General features: G+C 39.2%; 1 protein-coding gene across 3 annotated transcripts in view; it reads right to left on the bottom strand.

The window, feature by feature from the left end:
- ccser2a (coiled-coil serine-rich protein 2a) overlaps positions 1–15408 on the bottom strand; it is a 72470-nt gene that overhangs the window by 36784 nt on the left and 20278 nt on the right. The window lies entirely within an intron of this gene.

Raw genomic sequence — 15408 nt, 5'->3', positions numbered from 1 at the left:
TGAGGACTAAGGCTTGCAACCAGCCGAAACTTCCCATGTGTCAAGCGTAAACTCCCAGTCAGGAATCCTTCAGTGTTCAGTTTTTAGGAGGTTACCACCAGGAGCTGAATTATTCACAAAGGTCTCCTCATCTCCAATTCAAATGGACCAGGTGATTAAAACCGGTCAAAAAAACCTGACTAAAGCACTTTCAAGTTACAAATCAGAGATTTTCAACACTGTTCAGCTTTTTGCAGATGGGCCACTTTTTTTTGCTGATTTAATGTGAGGTCACCTTATTTCTCTAATAACTTCAGTTCCAGATGTTCAGGCAGTTCTAACCAAGAGCTAAATTATCCACAGAGGTCTTTTCCTCTCCAAAACAAACTGACTCAGTGATCTAAACCAGTAAAACACTGAGTAAAGTAGTTTCACATTACAAATGAGTGTTTTTCGTCTCTGTTTCGCTCGTTGCAGAGGGGCTGCTAACTACTTTGAGGATGTAAAAACATAGAGGTTTTGTTTGTCTGTTCTGGGCTACTGTAGAACAACATGGCGGACTCCATGGATGAAGACCTGCTCCCTATTTAGATATCACTCTAAGGTAACTACAGGAGCCATCCATGGTGTAAAATGTATGCGTGGGATGCAAATTGGTCCTGTAGGGGTCACTGTATTGTCATGGGAGTCTGTCAGTATATATAGGGACCAGTCATTTAAGGACAGGTTTTGCTGGACGGGGGAGCACACAGTTTTTTGACCACAACAATGTAATGGTGAAGATGTTTTTATTTGAATGGTTAATGACACAGATTCATGGACGTGTGCAAGACCACAACATTAACAATTAAATTATGCATCAAAGAAGAAGTGGAGTCCTTGTTTTCACCTGATGAGCAGCAGTCGGTTAAGTAAGTAGCCTGTCTATGCAAACCACGACAATTCCTATTTCCAGCTGAAAAAAAACATACTTTTTATATTCCATTTCTTCCAATATATCCATCCAAATTCTATATACGGGACCTTTAATATACATTATATAAGACAGACGGCCATGAACTCTTGTAATTATTATGCATAGTGTTTTAATTGCATTGTGGCATTTAGGGATAGACCGATATGGATTTTTTAGGGCCGATGCCGATACCGATTTTTTTCCATCACCCTTAGCCGATGACCGATTATGGACTGCCGATTTTCTTGAGCCGATATTTGGGGCCGATACTGCTTTTGCTCCCTCAATTTACATCAAAAAAATGACACAATGATAACAAATATTACAGGTTTCAAGTTTAAAATAAGAAACATTTATTGAACAGTAAAAAATACTAAAACAAGATGGAAAGTTGAGGTAGAACAGGTAGATTATTATTATTATTATTATTAAGTGCTCTTAAATCTTCCAGTAATGTCTTTATAAAATAAACAAATATTTAAGCTGAAGCATAAATAAAACAACAACTACTGTACACAGTAGGATTCGCTGCATGTGCGCTGCAGGGTCTTCCAGCAACACAGAGCTGCCCGTGGATGCCTGTCTGTAAATCATACCAGGGAAAAATAAATCCGCGAACCCACGCGCGTATTGGCTGATGCCGATACAAGTAAAAAACTCAAATATCGGCCCGATATATCGGCCGGCCGATGTATCGGTCTATCCTTAGTGGCATTATCACATTATTTTTTTCATTCCGTTTTAACTAATTTAGTCATTTACAATTTCAACTTATGAAGCACCATCAATTAGTTTTTTCTCTGATACTGTTTCACATGATTCTCTCACCACAACACCTCAAATTATTCCATACATCAAGAGATAACAGAGACAGATAACAGAACAGGCCTCTGGAAAAATATCATTCAATTATGAATGATAATACAGAAGACTTTGAGAAAGCCAACAAAAACGCTTCTCATTACAGCCTCAGAATATATGCAGTTAGTCTGACTGCTGCGCTGCTGTCTACCGAATAATTCAAAGCATACCCAACAGCAAAGCACTGAATCAATAGTTCAAAGCTTTATTTTTCAAGGCAATTTTGTGCTTCATGGAACTAAATTGACAGGGCTTTGACTAAAAGACACAAGCATAAAATTACTCATTATGGGAAATCTCATGTGTTGCACGATAACTGGCTGGTACTCAGTGTTTCAGACTTAATGAAGAAGGAATAATGAAGGAAATAGAATAAACAAAACATACTTCTGCAGTCCTCTGAATACTGTCAACCAAGATGTGGGCGGAATCTTTGTTTTCCGAAAAGCCGGTGAACAAATCAACCTGTCTCATCTGCTTTATTCTCTTTCACTTCCTCCGTCCTCAGATTTATGTCTCTCCACTCTCCTCCACCCTGTTGCTCACTTCTCTCTAACCTCAAATCTCCCACTTTCTGAATACAAGCAATAAATCATGGTGCATTTTTGAAAACATCTATTTAACCACAGTAGATTTACTGAGAAGGATGCTCATTTTTTAGAAACAGCCTACACTCACACAGTTGTGGTGAAATGTTAGTGATATACTGACATCCGAATTGCCACCCTGTGATACAGTACTGAGGAGTAAGTACATTCTTCCTCGGCTCCAGACATTTTAACTGGATCTTTTCAGCTGTCTGACAGTTCACCTGTGTGTGTGTGTGTGTGTGTGTGTGTGTGTGTGTGTGTGTGTGTGTGTGTGTGTGTGTGTTAAAAAGCCTTGCACTCTCTATACAGTACACCTGCAACACAACAAAAGCAGCAAAAAGAAGGCAGCCGTGAGTCCTCCGTCAGTGTCTGTGCTGTATTTTTCCAGCCAGAGTACTGATGCGCACTGTGAGGTGTTTGACAAAATTCACAGCTCAGTACAAAATCATACACTTAAGTGTGTAAGTGGAAAAACACTTTAAAAGACTCCATGGACTGATATAGAGAGCTGCAGTGGTTAAAGTGAAATCATATCGGTTCCATCAGAGGGATGATGCACCCCGTGTAGACATCTTGTCAGACTCTTGGTGCAGTATTACACATAATTTCATCACACGTGTCTATGAAATTTAGAAAGTCTTAAAATGAAGGCAATAAATAAATGTAGTGCCATAAATCACTAAGTTTAAAAATGATTTTTGTCATTTCAATGGTCGCTTTGTCTTCAGTCACAGATGCAGGTGTATCATAAACAGTACTTTAGGTAACGTGTGTCTGTAATCACATTACAGATACAAAAATTTTGTTACATAATGAGTGGACAGAAAACAATCATCAACAAGCCGACAACAGCGAAGCCATGTGGTGCGCCTGTGGAGAGGCTTGAGCAGTCTTTGAGGAACATGTTGTCTGACAAACGATTTGAGGATCCTCTCCTCATGACATATATTGGCTGCTTTAGTGGTAAACACGTCAAATAACCTGGACTAGTCTGCTGTAAAGCCATGGTTTAGTGAGTGAGCGACTCCAGTGAGTGTGTTTTGCCTGTGAAATGCAGTTCATATGCCATTTAAACATGTTATGTCATCACTGAAGGGTGTTAGGAAGGCCAGTCTCTTCTATTAAGGCCTATTGGTATTCTGAGGTGATTAATATTTGTACTAGGTGGTGTTAGAAAGGACAAGGACTCTTTTATACAGACTGTAGTGCCGTCTTGCTTCTCCTGAGCCTTGTTTTGTGGGCATATGTAAGACTGAACAATATTATTGTTAACTGGCAATGATGCAACAATACATCTCCGGCGAGGTTGTGTAATTACTCAAAAGTAATGTGATGAGTAGTGTAACAAAGTACGTTCTGCAGGGAGTAATAAAGTAATGCATGACTTAAAAAAAAATGTTTTTCATGTGAAAGAAGGTTATATTAAAGGTTGTTTAATAAATGTGTATTATTGAGTTTGTGCTCATTCAAAGGCCGTGCAATGAAGGACTGAATGACTTTATTACTGTCCATTTATTTTTTATGGTGTAGATTTATGTGTTTCACCGGCTCAACGGAAGAATAAATAACAACAAGAAAAACAAATGAGACACCAATAGAAAAACAGAAGTATTGGCTGTAGGCGAAATTGTTATTTTAAATGTTGGTATAAGTATCGGCCCAGAAATTCAAAATTGTTGTATCCCTAGTTCAATTAAAAAGTTAATTTGTACATTTCATTATCATTTTACAATGTCATATATTAATTTATTGTTAATTTATTCTTCTGAACGAGTTAATTAGTAATTCTTTTTTAATGATCATTTATTTCTACGATTATTAAAGCGCATGTACAAGGTTTTATTGAAAGCACATTAGCACATATTTTTATCTAATTGTTTCTTGTTAGTGAGGTTATTTATTTGCAATTTGGTAATACATGTGCAGTACTTTGACTGTCGAGCTGCAGCACCTAAGGCATCAAATAGGCTTGGGACCTAGCCACTGGCTTCAACATATTGAAAAGAGGAGCCAAGGATTGCATCACCAACCTGCTCCACCACCTGAGCTACAGCCACCCTGTATCTTAAAAAAGGAGCACCAAACCAGTAAATATTATGTTTGTCTCTTCATTCCAGCAACATTCACATCTTACTCTCTGTCTCTGTCCCTGCGTTGCATTGACTGTCTTTGTGTCTTAGTGTAGCCCCAGAGAAAATTACATCTCACACAGTCCAAAGTAGTCATTTATCAGAGCAAACCACACAACAGAAAGGACCTGGGCTTGGGTTAATTACTGAAATTATATAACAGTACCTGCTCAGTAAGACAGTGTTCTGCACATTTATGTAATGTTTTGCTCTGCTGATATGTTGCTGTGCAAAATGTTGAATCACTTCCTGCTATATTGCCATGATTTTTTGTGACCCTGCCCTTTGACCTATTCCTTTGAGAGGGAGAGAAAAGCAATTCTACTACAAACCTATTGCATCATATTGTTATGGAGCTGGGGAGTAATTGGAATTCATCCTATCATGAAGAGCATAAACACTATTTTGTTTAATAATGGATTCCCAAGAACTGCAGGAGTTGTGGACCCTTGGATTTGACTGCCGAGTCAATATCTGTTATGAATGGTTATTAAAATGCATTTGAGCAGCAGCTTCAGCCAATTAAGTTGTAGCCGTTATGCTTGCTCTCACTAAGAGAATAATGATTTGACTTGTAGGAGTATATGAGTTTGACACATGACATGCACATGTTCGATCCATTTTAGACACCCAGAGGTGCTCCATCAATACAAAGCCTGCAGCATGAGCAACATTCAGAATCATAACAGCCAAGGGAAGGTCTTCCAACATACTCACTTTCATGGCACACATGCTCCCACCGTAACATCAGATGAATTTTCCAACAAACACGGCTGGATCAAACACTGATTAAAACCTTCAAAATCACTGGGAAAGTTTTGAGGCTTAACTTCTCTCTCTGACAGTTTGCCTTCAAACGACCCACGTGCCCACACGACAGACTCGCAGAGCGAAATAAAAGCTCATTACGGGAGCTTTAATTCTGCTCATTGCTTTCTTGGATAGTATCTTTTTGGGATCTCTGGTAGACTTTTGGTTTTTGTGAGCAGATTATAAATTTGCACCATGGCACACAATCAGCCAAAAAGGCAATGTAGGTAGCTAATTTTCAGCTCAAACTTCTTCAAAAAGCAACAAACTTCAGTGTTAGGTAAGGGTGTCAAATCAATAGCGCCAGTGAGAAGTCTTTAGACTGACTGTACTTGTTCTTTTCAGACGTCTGTCTTTTTCTTCTCGTGTCTCACAAGAAGTAAGCCGCTCTTTTCAACCCAGTACCTTTCTATTAGTTTGTAATGAAATCTCAGTTGAGCTGCTCTATCAGAGAGGAGGGCTAGAAATCAACATATTAAACATGTCTTTTTTGCAGGATCATTAGTTTTTTGAAGGTCAAATGCTTTCTGAAATAATCTCCAGGAAATACTGAAATACTATATTATAGCGTATGCATCGTCTTGCATAGAAATGGACTGGGTTTGGGGTTGATGTGCTCAGCTGCTGTTGCTGTGTGTGTGTGTCTCTTGTGTGACATTAGCACCCCTACTGAACAGTGTAATTTTTAATACTCTATACCTTGGGACTCGCTGGTAGTTTTGATGGAGGATACGTCCTCTACCCCAATCATTTCCAGATGTCATTGTAATCCATTTACCCGACTCATTTGCAGCTCTTGAACTAAGAACGTTTTTCAACAAAAAGTCCATTTTCATTGTCTGTCTCACTGAATATAACCATTGTACGATGTGTGAAATGTTGGATAATCCAGTACACCCACTGTAAAAGCTTTGTTGGTCTTATTGGCTTTTACAGGGATAATTAGGTGTCCGCTGTGAGCTCTGAGTGTTTGAGAAATTCATGAGTGGTGGGAGTCCGAGCATCCAAAGAATGACACCAAAGTATTGGTTTATAAAAACACACACAGAATACCAGAAAATCTCTTAAAAAGAATATATTTTCATTTTGATTCTTCTTTTATTCTCTTACCCTCAATTAAAACAGGCATCCTGTCAGTGTTGCGTAGGAGGGCTTAAGGGAAGGTATGCTACCGTACAGAGAGCAGTATAATTGTATACAACAAGCTGTCAACAAAACCTGGTATTGGCGAGGTCTCAAATACTGAAACAAATACTGACATGTTTCAAATAAAAGCTGGAAGAAAAAAGACAACATTACTTGGACTCATCATCATTTGTACTTCTACAGCATAAATGCCTTTGGTACTGAAGTTGTTCCGATACCAGTATTCAAATGCCTCTGATACTGCCTAAAAGGTTGGAGTACATAAGACTATGCACTGATCGGATACCTCTTAATTTATTAATAGACTTCAACACCCAAATAAAATGACAGTCTTCCTGGAAATCAGTTCCTCTCCAGTCTAAAACAGTAGCCAACGCAGCAAGTTGCGCTTTGCAGCCACTGGCAACTACTGCTCTAGAGTAGCAAAGAGGAACTGATTTCCAGGTAATATTGTGTAGTGTTAGCCGTCAGCCAATCATCAGATTAGATAATATGTATTTGTTCATGTTTACAAGGGTTTTAATCTGAGCCATGCTGAGTAACAACGATAGCAATCATTTCACTTTGATACAGGGTTGGTAGAATATACCTGTTTAGGTTTTTTTACGCAGCAGTACTGGATTGGTACTCAATCTTGTATCTGAATATCTCTATTTGGTCCAACAATACCATCATTTTATGTGTCTCTTGATCACCCCAAAAACCCTTTATCAATCACTGATTAATTCTGATCAATTTTACTTCTTGCTCTCTCAATGTAACAGTAAGTTACAGATAATAAAACTTAGCACTTTGATGTTTCCCAGTAAAAGCCTTCCAGGAATAGAAAGGTATTACTGTTTGCCCCCTGAAATGCCAGGCCGCTTTATACTGTAAAACTAGACGGGGAAATGTTGAATTTGTGTCTTACTAAAATATAATTCTATGATAAGAGCTACCTAGATTATAACTTGATAATAGTAACCTATCTCTTCAGTCGAGGTGAATGAAGTCAGTGCTGTAGTGGAGGGTATACGCAGGTATACAGGGTTTACCCACCTCTTTTAAGGCTGTTCACAGTTAACCCACCTATCAGCCAAGTAGCCAGTGGAATATACAGGAGGGTATACTTGCTTCATTCTCAGCAACCTACCCATCTACCTAGTAGCATACCCACCTCAACAACTTTCACTACACCACTGCCCAACATAGAATTTAAAGGGACATAATTGCCCAAATTCACTTTACTTCCCTGATACCCCGTTTCCACCAAATTAGCTTTTGGTTCTTGAAGTGGTTCTGATCAGAACCATTGCAATCAAGGACGCCTCATCAACTGAGGGAGTTCTACATCGCACAACAGAAGTAAACAGTAGTAGCAAAATGGGAAATTGCGTTGATTACCTGTGAGCTTTTGTTATGTTATTACAGATGTTTGTTATTATCCAAAAAACAAGCATGGACCGACTATTCATGAGACCACTGCACACTCTTTTTTTTGCGATGATTTCTCACTTTACATCTCTATTGCTGCATTCTCCACCCTCTTTTTCCAACCTGTAGAATATGACATATATTGTCATGGGTCACACTTCAGGTTAAGAAAAACCGAATATTTTTTGGTTCCAGCTGGGAACCTGCCTTTCAGGTTCCAAACCAATTTATTTTTGGTCGAAATACCCTGAATGGTTCAAAATCAGCCCACTCCACATTGGTGGGACATGGCACTGAGTGACCCTCAAGTGAACCACTGAGTGACCCACTCAGTGACCCCTGTAGCTGCTGGTACCGATATGTTAGATTCTATTGTTATGCTAAAAAGTTTGATGACTTCCTTTTCACATTTGACAAAGAATGGCCAGAAAAATATTGATACAAATGGCAATATCCTTTCTATTAAGGGTTCATTTCGGTTGTGTTATGCTATGCACAGGAAAACATTCAGAGAAAGAAACTGAGGCAGTGCGGAGGAGGCACACTGAGAGAAATTGTTTAATGAAAGGTGGCAGCTGCAGAACAGAGCAAAATAGAGTTGGGTAACCCTCAAATCAGCAGTATGTTTTTCTCAGCTTTATCTTTTTCCTGTTTCGTTTAGTGCTTAAGATGTGCATATTGTTGAAAAGGGGACAACAGTGTGCTTTCTGTGCCACAGTGTATATGCCTCAGACATGAAAACAGACACTGTCAACACAGGAACCCTGCTGCACCCAGTGCCAAACAAGCAGACACCTCAGGTTTCTGTGCTGTTTACACAATGCACTGTTTTATAAGATGATCGTAGTTTGAAAAGGGTTTGTTTTCAGGTGTAGTCACTCACGTCAACAACTGAAGTAGTTTAATTATGTTGGTTTATATGGTATGCATGCAGAGCTCTGCTTAATTTGAATTTAAGTATGGACGTCCTTTGAGGGAGAGAGGTATTCGGATGTGTATACTTGATATACTCGATTGATAGTTTTACTCATCTGTAAGTTACAAAATGCAACATCAAAGCATCAAAGATGAAAACCGTATACAGTAACTAATCCCAATGATGTAAACCCCATAGTTGCAAATACAACCATTAGCAAACCGAAGCTCTGTGGCAATAATACATTTTTTGTGCAAGAATCAAAAGAATATTTTGTAAGCACGGTAGAAAGATCTCACTCTCTCCTGTCAAACTTTCTTTTTCATTCCATCTGTATATATTTGGCTGTATACTAAAGCACTCTCTCTAGAAAGGTGGGGTTACAGCAGCTTTCCTAATGACTAATGACTATCAAATGGACGGATTACTCATATTTTTTCCTCTTGCTTGGAGTGCTATAAGGAAGTGTGCATCTACTGCTAGCTCACCTGGCACCACTAAGCTAGGCAATGTTAAAGCTTAGCTGAAGAGGGAGGCATTAATGTTTACATATCGCAAGCATTAGATGCACACTCCCTTATGCTCAGTGATTCAGTTGGCAGGTATAGTACAACAAAAAGAAAATTGTTCCAATGTGAAACTGCTCACACCAAGGTCTGTGGATTACCTTATGTAACCAGGTCATGATTTCTGGAACACTGCTGTTGAGTTTTTCAAATAGGTTTTTTTTTGCTTTGTTTTTTGGCACCACATGTCGAGTGCCATCCAGTTCCATTATGTTCAGGAGGAGGCAAACATCTCAACAGCTGATATCGCCAACACTCGGCAACTTACACCAAAACAATCTAGATTGATGAACAGCACTACAGGTAAGTGGAAAAATATGTATTTGATTTGGGGGTGAACTGTCCCTTTAAGTAGGGGTATAATGCCCCATGTATGATGCATTAGAAACCAAAAAATTTTCATTTCATTCATAGTGCCACTTCTCTCAGTAATAGTCCAAACAAGAGAAAGTTACACGTGCCATTTTGTTTTGTTGTTTGTTTACTTCCTTTAAATCATCTAGTTGCAGATTCTAGGACTTTAACCCAAAACCTAGGAAACTTATTTTAGTAAATCAAGTCTAAAATGAAACTTTAGTTTGTGATAACACATTTAAGCGACTGTAAACCATTCTGTGTCATGGCCCATCATGTAACTGCAAGTAAAATACAGTCAATAAACTGATTACATTTAATCAGCCAAATCATGTCAGTGAAAATGGTTCTGCTTTTATGTTGCCTATCAGCTAATATGTCATTGCCTTTATCTCTCACAAGGGCCCAATAGGCAGACGATTTAAGATTTACAATACGTGAGGGCCAGTTGAGAGACAAAGTGGTTATAAAAGGCAGGACAGTAATGATCAGTAGGAAAATAATAATCACGACTGTGGTTGGAAACTAAAGGGAGTCATGATGGATAATGATGGAAGTATAGGCTGTAATTTGGAGAATGACTCAGACAGCAGTTGTCACAAGCAAAAACTTGTAGCTCGCCTGTGTGTGATGGTCTCTATTGAACGCACTGAATGCACCAAAAGAGGTAGACAAAAAACACTGTTTACCTAAAAGGGCTGCTGCTGTCAATTTAAAATCAAGACAAACAAAAGCAGGTAAGCTATAAGCCTCATTAATGCAACAGCATAGCCGGTTCACTGGCAGCATGTTCCATAAATGGCTAAGCACTCTGCAGACAAAAGGCTTAAGCACCTCACTCATTTAAACACTAATGAATTGACCTGACTCAACCTGGCTCCACAAAAGCCTAAAATTAGAGGCAAAATAAATAAATCAGGGATAAAAGGCAGCAGCAACTGTGCAGCTTTGAGGAAGCAAAGGGAGAAACCAAAGGATTACAGAACCACCAGGAGTTTGGTTGGAAAACAGAAAGAGAAAAAGGGGGTGGGAGAAGGCCGAATGGATAAAACATCCACAGGAGAAACAAAAAACTGCTAGAAAATGAGAAAAAAAAATCAGCCAGCTATCCAAGAGCAGAAGGGATAAGAACTGACAGAAGAGGCAAAAGGGAAATATTCAGGCGTTTTCCATGCAAGGTTTCATGCTGTGAGGAGGGACACTGTCTGCCAGTCCCTGAGCTGTATTTTAAAGGGGAATATTTCTTTTAATGAGAGACACTCCAAGACACACAGATAATGAAGTCAACAGAAAAATTCTTAAGAAAACAGAACCTCCAAAAGTTACCATAAAAACTTAACTTGCCTGAGCTTATTCTCCAAGTTACTTATCCATTTAAATGTGACCATTCAAGTAAAGATAAAACCTGACGACACACTGTCATGATGATAATGTAATGCAATGCAATATAAAAACTGGGGCTGGGAATTGATACTCAATAACTTTAAGGTATCCATTGAACCCAGTACCAAGTAGTACTGAAACCTCTCTAGTTGAACAATTCATGCACTCAATCATATGTTGTACACAGATCTAGAAAAAAATGACTATTTGAGTGGTTTTCCTTGCAACCAATCACCGCAAGCGTTCTTCGATTTAATGCAACATGCTCTCTACCACAGCAGCTACAGCCCATACAGTCTGTGGTGTGGTGAAGTCGAGCAGCGTTTATTTGACGGAGTCAGCAGTTCAGCCTGCCGAGATGCCACCAAAACATTCAGAAGTATGGCATTACTTAACAGCTGTGGCATCTAGTGGTATTTTATGAAACCAAATGGTAATATTCACTGGATGGATATCATATGAAGTAGAAATAAAAGGTATCGAATGAAATGCTCTAATGGTAACTGTATTACATTAACAGCACTGGCATTAGTACTGGTATTGTAAGTTTCTGGAACAATACCCAGCCCAACTAATAACCCTGCAATGCATCCTACATTTGAGACTGTTAGTGTTTGTTGAGAATCTGTTAGAAATGTGTTGATTCTTGTTATGTTGCATTCAATATTATTACATCTAAGGTGCATTAACATTTGGTAACTGCTTGTGTTGAGAGATAAATACAGAGGGGAGACAACATATTGGCTGTACTTAATGTAAAGCAATCCAATGTCTGACAAAAACGAAAGCTTCTATAGCCAAAGTACTAATTCTGACACAGTTGCAAGAAAAAATGAACCTAATAAGCTTCACAGAGGTTATATGTATCACAGAGGTATTACAATGCATTGTGAAAGCATCGATCTTACTGTATCAGCTTCATCTCTTTCCCTTGTCCTTCGTATGTATGATTGGTTGAGTTGCTGGACAAAATAAAGTAAGTAATCTCAAATACTCTGAAATACTTCAACCATTTAAATATAAATTTTGCCCAGATCTACTGATGCTGCTGCACTGCATGATAAATTGCGCTGAGGCCCGGGAAACATTAACAGTCATTGTAAGAAGTGGTCCTCCATTTCACAATGCCAATTTTGTAAAGCTGGTACTGTACCGAGCTGCATGGTGCATCATGGGAATGTTATTATCAGCTCAGGTAGCCCACTCCTTGATTTTGCACAGAGGCATAAGAATGCAGATAGAGCCATATATAGCCAGGAAAATACTGGGACACACAAGCCAGGAACACTAGCAGGCGCATGCACATTGTGTTATCTTAAGGATGCACAGTGCCTCCAAGTGGACTGAGCACGCCACTGCTGTATGGCAAAGTAAACCTGCTGGGAGTATCTCATCCATTCTCTCATACCAACAAACAACAAACACAGGGAGAGTTTTGCTTACATAAATGCTATAACACCAGTTGCATCTTTTCTAAATAGGAGATTATTCTTCTTTTTGCTCAGAGCCACAATTGCACGTCGTGCTGTTTTATATATCATCAACAGTAGGTCTAATTACCCTGCATTTCTTTTCTCCAGCGTCTAATTCAGGGAAGGAGGCTTTTCACAAGCACAACACAGGAAAGAGGCTTTATGGCCTGGCATTTCACTCAACTGCTCAGAAACCATGATACACATTGTTTAATGCCTCAGTTTTGCTATCACAGACCACATAGATTATGCAGGATAAATCCGAAAGGACTACAAATCAGTTTGGACGCAGACAATGCCTTGTGACAGGATTATATTCATGGTTTTCAGCTCATTACGAGGAACTATTTACTCAGTGAACAAGAGGAGAATGAGTAAGAGAGAGAGAGACGCAAACAGATGGAAAGAAAATAGGAGGAAAAAGGGGTGGGACAGAGAGAGCTCAGTGCATCCAATTACAGTAAGTGGGCTCATTTCCTCTAATCAAATAGCTCAGTTAAATATCTCAAAGGCTGATTCCCCATGGAGCTGATCTTCACACATCAGCAATCAGTCGCTATGTCTCTCCCTTTCTCTTTCTGGCTCTAGTCTTTTTCCTCTTTGCTCCTATTTTCCTCTCCAGCTCCCACTCACTTATCAGACCTTTCCCTCTCTGAGAGCAAGGACCATCACTATTCTTTTCTTCTTATTTGTACCTCACTAACAGATGCTACTCCTTTTCTCAATAAGGTAATGGGAAGATTTTCTTTTCACGTGTTTCATATAAAGGATACACACAAGTTGCAAACATGCCTTCATTCATTTCTCCACAGATTTCTAGTGGTGTTGGGCTTTTGTTGCATTGGCCTAGGGCGGGAACGATGGCTGCTACTGAAGTAACAGAGCCTCCAGTTAAACTCTCAGGGGACACACATCCTCTAGTAAAACACAAACTAGTAGCCCTGTGGCTGTTTCATTCTGGTAGAACAGAACAGCATTGGATTTTGGGCACTACATCTCTCCAATCACCCACTTTTTGCACTATTATTTCAATTACAAAATTACATGATTTATCATGTACAGTAATAATAGCCCAATCTAGTGGAGAACTGCAGTCACATCATGTGAAGAGCATCTTGTACTTGTGACCTGTTTGTGATCTCATGTGGCACAGTCAGTAGAAGATGTTTCTTCTATGACTGATTAAAATTCTCTTATGCGTTTTTGATTATTCTCCAATTATGTAATTCTGCTTAGTTTAAGGCAATGTTATATACACCGATCAGCCTAAACATCAAAACCACTGACAGGTGAACTAAATAACAATGATCGTCTTGTTACAGTGCAATGTTCTGCTGGGAAACCTTGGATCCTGACATTCATGTGGATGCCACTTGACCCATACCACCGATCCAAACACCATATAAACCCCTTTGGGCCGCCTGCACTCCCTGATGGCAGCAGGACAGTGATCCATGCAACACTGTAAGTACTGCTCAGGAATGGCGCAAGGAATGTGGCAAAGAGGTCAAGGCATCAACTTGGCCTCCAAATTCCCCAGATCCCAGTCCAATTGAGCATCCATGGGATGTAGTGGTAACCCATCCTATATCTATGACTCAACAGATCAGAGGCCTTATCATGGACCGGACTTGGTGAGGCATGCACACAGGGCCTCTGGGGATGTCCAGTGGAGTCTGGCACCACGGTGCTGGTGGCAGATCCCTTGGGTCCTGTGGGTTGCAAGGTGGGATACCAGCACATCCCACATGCTTAATCAAATTGGGATCTGTGGAATTCGGAGGCCAGGTCAGCGCCTTGAGCTCTTTGTCACGTTCCACATGAGTGCCAGGACCCAAGGTTTCCCAGCACAATGCTGCATTGTGAATAACATTATTAAAGTTATTCACTTCACCTGTCAATGGTTTTAATTTTTTGGCCCAACTGTGTATAAAGGATGGATTTTATTTATTTATTTATTTTACTGTTCGTTTAGCAGCTTCATATCTGTCTATTTGTTGATCTGAGTATGTTCCAAACCCCTCTCTTAGATTAATTAGCACTAGCTTGCTTAATGTACTGAAATAAATTACAAAAAGTATGGTGATGCTTCTTTCAGTTGTGCTGCACCAAAGGTTTGGCACAAACTTCCACCATAAATAACACAGGCAGCTTTTGTTGATAGTTTTAAGAAACAGCTCAAAGCTTATCATTTTGATCTTGCTTTTAATTAATTCCAGCTTCTTCCAACACCATTGTTCATATTTGATTTTTTGTTTTTACCATAATCACACTTGTTTTTATTACTAGTACTTAAATACTTTATCATTATTATTAGTAGTAGTACTAGTATTAGTATTATTTATAAGTGTTATCTAGAATATTGTGTACATGTACAATAAGTATAAGTACAAGATTTACGTGGACCATTAAATGGCAAAATACACAATCGTTGGTCTGAGTTATCATCTCCAGTCTGCTATTATGGAAAGTCGATAACACTTTGCCTTTTCAAAACATCAAATAAGTCTACCACATGATGACAGGTCAACTAATCCACTGCACAAACACACACACACTCCTTAAGACATGCTGAATGACTCTTAATCAGGTACACATGGCCAAAGCACGTGTGCTTGTACTGACACTGACAACACCACTGAACACATACAGACAAAGCATGCCCACAGCGCACGAACACATAAGGCTCTCTCTTCCACTTCTTCTTGCTTCGGTAGGTGCTACTGATCGATTTTATTGTGAGATTAACATGTTACATTTTCAGTGAGTTGAAACTTGTGTCAACATCACATGGTCAAAGTAGTAAACACACAAAGCATATTATATCATTTCTA

Source organism: Epinephelus moara, chromosome 19, assembly GCF_006386435.1.
Source record: "Epinephelus moara isolate mb chromosome 19, YSFRI_EMoa_1.0, whole genome shotgun sequence".
NCBI classification, from domain to species: Eukaryota; Metazoa; Chordata; class Actinopteri; order Perciformes; family Serranidae; genus Epinephelus; species Epinephelus moara.
This window is presented reverse-complemented; position numbering and strand designations above follow the sequence as displayed.